Source organism: Gossypium raimondii, chromosome 5, assembly GCF_025698545.1.
Source record: "Gossypium raimondii isolate GPD5lz chromosome 5, ASM2569854v1, whole genome shotgun sequence".
In the NCBI taxonomy this organism is placed as follows: Eukaryota; Viridiplantae; Streptophyta; class Magnoliopsida; order Malvales; family Malvaceae; genus Gossypium; species Gossypium raimondii.
The window spans coordinates 29875442-29880857 of record NC_068569.1 but is presented as its reverse complement, the minus strand read 5'-3'; the positions used below and the strand labels follow the sequence as shown (position 1 = coordinate 29880857).

Sequence of the window (5416 nt, the reverse complement as noted above, 5' to 3'; positions counted from 1 at the left end):
TGCTCTCAATGGTGGTGGCTCGACATCATTTTCAACTGCAATCCACAGATCAAGTGCTTGGAGATAAGTTCTCATTTTAACTACCCAAATGTGGTAGTTCTCTCCAACAAACACTGGTGGTGGAGGAGGTGCAAAGCTCATGTTGCTAAAACAGGTTTGACAAACTCGATTTCTTTTAAGTTTGTTTTAAAACAAAGAAGGCTTAAACAGCAGAGGTCCTCAAAGACAAGAGGCTCTGATTACCATTTGTTGAAACAAAACAGAAGCAACAATGAACATTAGCACAATAACAGCAAAAACAATAAAAACTGGAACAAAAGCAAGTAACCGAAAAAGGAAGTCATTGATTTCATTCTATTTCAAAAATATATAGGAGTTACCTAAACATGTAACTGCTCCCACTAAATTTGGCAAGTTGCCAACTAAAATAATACAAACTAAAAGCTGAAACATATCAGCTATTACATCCATCATATTCAAATCCTACTAACTTTTGAAATCAAGTTACATACCAACTTGTTAACTTTACAAAAAGATTACAAATAAACAAAATAAAAGAGCTGCTTCTGGTCCTGTTCGATTGCTGGTCTGCTATGTTGGTCTGCATCATGGTTGACTGTTGCATTGCAGTCCATGCTCAACAGTTTGAAGCTTTCTAGATTTCATGAAAGTTCAAGGTTTTAATGAATCTTGAAATGGCAGGAATAATTTTATTTCAAGACTGATGTTTTTGAACATTAATTCAATCATCTTGAAGTACACTACTTCAAGGATGATCTTAAGGTACGTAATTCAATCATCCCTTTGTTAACTCTTTACATTATCCTCTGCTTCATGTGAATTTTGATATTAGTATGTTTTTCTTTTGAATTTAAATGATAATAGGAAGGTTGGCTTGTGCAATTTTCCCTTTTAGGTTGGAAGAGAATGAAGAACTTTACCCCATAGGTCATTTCTCTTTCAAACGCTTACATGTTCGTACTACCTATATTATTCAGACTCCGGTGTGAATACAAGAATGCATCTGACACGGATATGCTCTCTTTTTTTTTTTTTTTAAGATTTCCGTGTATTTAGAGAATGCTTGGTGGATTATATTCTCATACTCATATCCAGATATACATCAGATGTCGGACACAGATAATAAGAAGAGTGAAGAATTGAAGTAATGTAGATCGGAGGTATGTGTACTTGTATTGCAAATTGAGTGTCTTGTTGCTGGTTATTTAGGGTTCTCATTGGAGCTAACATAGAAGCTTGGTTTCTTCAAGATTATCCACCCTGAAAATTTCAACCGGTATTCCACTGGCTTCAGCAATGTTTCTGTTAACAAGTTCATCAAGATTATGGATTGTGAAAGCAACATGGAGGATGATCTTACATTGTTCATACTCTTCATACTAGTGAATGATTCGAACATCGATTTCGTTTTCGTTGCAACAAGCAGAGGTCAATAACAACTGCCACCCACCATCTGAACGCCATGCTGGTGCCAATAAATTCTTCTTCAAACATTAAAGAGCTATATTACTGTGATTCGAACATGAATGTCAAATACGAATATGTTCTTAATCTACATGGAAAGACAAGAAAAAGGTGGAAGAAAGTCCATCTCAAGCACATTGCATATTGCAGAATTTGAAACTGAATTGCTTATGTGATTGAATTCAGATGTCTGTTATAAATTCTGGGTTCTTGTTCCATACAAAAGTTTACTTACAAATTCATTCCCTATTTCATACTTAATTTCTTGTAAACTTTTGCCTAAATTTGTCTCCTCAAAGTACCGTAGGTAAACGGAGCTCCTAAGAACATATGAAATTATAGGATTTGTCTCCTCAAAGTACCGTGGGTAATCGGAGCTCTTAAGAACATATGAAATTATAGGATATATTTATTTTTCAGAGTGAAATGTGAGCTTGGGATGTGAAATTGTTTTATGAATATTCTCATTTTTTTTCATTTATTTGAAAATTTTTGTAGGGCCATTAAATAATCTTTTCCCATTATATAAACTTCATCTGCCATTCTCAGGATTTAAATTTGATGGGTTCTCCAGTTCCAAACATGGAGGTGTCCATTTTGACGCATCATATCTTCTTTTTTTTTTTTTTCATTTAATGAGTTTCATTTACATATAAGATATCATCATTCAAATACACATCTATATTGGCCACATTCTTACACCCAAGTTTATGGAAAACTTAGAGAAAAAAGCTGAACACATCTATATTGGCCACATCCTATATCTGATACTTCAGTAACATAGATTCGGTTATACTTGCTATTCAATTCCTACAGATGTATATGGATGTATAACCCCCCAATTTTCTTTTTTTTGTTCTTAACTTAGCTGCCAAAAGGAGTATACTTGTAGAGTTTTGGTATAAGCTCAGAAATATGGTGATCAACTTCATGCATCTCATTTGTAAATTCATGAGCAGTATCTTATAGAAGTGTTTAAATCTCCCTGTTGTGGGTTTAATTTGAAGTTAGTTGAGGGAGTCCCAGGATCTCGCTCGACTCATTTAGCGAAACAAGTTGCTATATGTTGGTTCTAAAAACAAGCGAACTAAAAAGTTCATCATTAGGTTGTGGCTAATTTGGAGGAATTCAGCATCTCATGACGTCCGTATGTTTTGTTTCATGTTTGAAGTTAATCGCGAATGATATGGAAAAAAGCTGGTTTGGTGATTAAGGATATTCATCTTCTTTCGAAAGGTTTGTGCAGATTGTGGTTTTCATTTCCAGTGATGGTGATTATGGATATTGAAATTAGAATCTCAAGGAGCGATAAACTAATTGAGAGGTTGATTAGGAAAAGGAAATGGAGTTTGCATACACTCCCTTCTCTTACATCTTTCTATATCTCATATTCAGAAGTAGAGATGGAGTGTTTTCCAGATGAACATCTGCTTCCCTCTTCTCCTACATCTCTCAACATATTTAATCTTCCAAATCTAAAGAGGCTGGAGTATAAGGGTTTTCAACACCTCACCTCTCTTTGCAATTTGTCTATCTACAACTGTCCCAACCTCCAATCCATTCCCCTAAACTCCCTCCTTCTCTTTCTCGTTTGTGTATTAAGAAATGTCCTTTGCTGGAGGCACGTTGTGAAAAGGAGAAAGGCAAAGATTGGCCCCAACATTTCCCACATCCCTGTCATTCAAATTGACGGTCAACTCATCATATAGAAGGGGCCGTGAGTGAGAAAAGAAAATGTCCTGACGCTGGTATTCAGGTGTCAGTATAGGTATGTCTCTCACCCAAATATACTGTTGTTTTTTTTAAAGAATTCCATACATTTACATAATCCTTTAAAAAGATGATATTCTCCTACTAATGTCCAGATATGCGTAAGATGTTAAACACAGATATTTAGAGAAAATTAAGAATTGAAGCAACATGGAGTTAACACAGGTCTACCTCATCACTTGCATTCAGTTACCTATATAATTGCTGGTTATTCATGTTCCTTATCGGAGCTAACATAGAGCTTAAACAGCCGTTCTACTGCCTTCAGCAAGAGATTGAATGTCTGATTAAAATCTTGGATTATGAAAGCAACATGGAGCATGTTCCTTTTTGTTGTAAATATCAGCCACTAAATAGTGAAGACCTTGCAAGCCCTTTTTATGGAAGACTTTGTTATGTTATTCAGACTGGATATAATCATAAAATACAAAATGTCATCTCAAACACATTGCTGAATTTCTGAGTTATTATTCTTCCATACAATTCGATTTCATCTTTCTTTCCCTTTATTATAGTTAATTTCTTATAAACTCTGGTTTAAACCATTGTTGAATGTTTATTGCCATTTGCCATGTTAGAGTTAAGCCCAATCCAGCAGCATTAAGATCTGCCCAATCTTCATTTTTGAAGCTTTGACGAGTTTTCTTTGAAGGGGAAAAAAATACTCAAATTCAAAGTTGGTCAGGATTGATCGGGCTACACTTCATCAAAGTAGTGCTTATGTGGCTTTCATGCCACATGTTATATGATTGAGTCACAGTATTATTGACCAATAGTTGATTAACGACGGTATTAATATGATCATAAAATGGTATAAATATCACTTCTAATAAAATTTAAAAAAAAAAGATATCAAGAAGCAAAAAGATATATAGTTTAGATGCAAATTTATCATTTAAGTTTTTTAAAAATATTATAATATATTTTATAAAATAATAATAATAGTTGAATATGATATGTCCAAGCGTTAGACTATTTGTTTAATCTCGTCATCTAGCTAGATATGTGGAAAAGTTTAGATTAAAATATTAAGCTAAAAATGTGGTTGAAGAAAAACATATGAGCTAGGTTTGGGTTTAAATATTTAAAGTTGAACTGGTTTTTTATATTGTAATATATTATTTAATTTTATTTGTAGATAATTTTAATTTATATCAAATAAAATTTAAATATATAATAAAATATAGTAGGGAAAAAGATCTCTAGTCCTTTTCAATTTTGACATTAAGCAAATTAGTGCCTCTAAAATATGTAGCAATTTAGTCCTGCAAATTTTAAAAGTAACCATCTAAGGATAATAAATCATAGTTTTACTCTTTTCATCAATTTATTCTACTTTTGATTGGTATAATAGCATATTTATCCTTCATTGTGTACACTTTTTGTCAATTTGGTCTTAGTTTAGAAAAATCAGCAAATCTAACCCTAAAATTTGTAGATTCTATAATTCGATTCTGATTTTAAAAATATTTGAAAAATATATATATAAATTAAATTTTAAAAATCTAAAATATATAAAATAAAATCTAAAAGTTTTCAAAATTAATATATATTTAATAATTATATCATTTTCAAGAGGATAAAAGTTTTCTTTTAATTTTTAAAAGAGTACAGATATCGAAACCAAACTTAAAATTATCAATAATTTCATTGAGTTCATGGCCAACGATCTAAACCAAAAAGAAAGAGTGGGCTTCTTTTTTCCTTCCGATATCGTAGTTAAAAAGGAAATCAACGAAATAGCATGATTTGTGATAGATATTAAAATTATACGAATACTTTCATTGAATATATAATTTGATATAGAAATTTTAATTTGATATAATTATATATATGAAATTTTAATTGTGATTAGTGGCGGAGGTAGGGGGTTAGCAGGGCTCGGTCCTCCTAAAATGGAAAATTTTCTATTTAGGTCTTTTATAATTTATAAAACTTTAAATTAGTAATGGTTAAATTACACTTTGGCCCCCTAAAATGATAAATATTTGATTTAATCCTTTAAAAATTATAAAGATATAGACTATTAAAATGGTGAAATTGCATTTTCACTATCGTAAAAATATACAATTTAGTTTCGAGCCCTCGAAAAAAAATTTTGGCTCCGCCACTGATTTTGGTTCAAATATATATATATATATGAAACTTTACTTTTGATTCA

At 31.8% G+C, this 5416-nt stretch overlaps 1 long non-coding RNA gene across 1 annotated transcript; it reads left to right on the top strand.

Moving 5' to 3' along the window:
* The first annotated feature begins 594 nt into the window (after positions 1-594).
* On the top strand, positions 595-1898 carry LOC105765920 (uncharacterized). The gene is made up of 4 exons (XR_008196192.1): positions 595-783; positions 886-948; positions 1062-1181; positions 1272-1898. It is a non-coding gene; the product is annotated as an uncharacterized LOC105765920 (long non-coding RNA).
* Positions 1899-5416: the final 3518 nt, after the last annotated feature.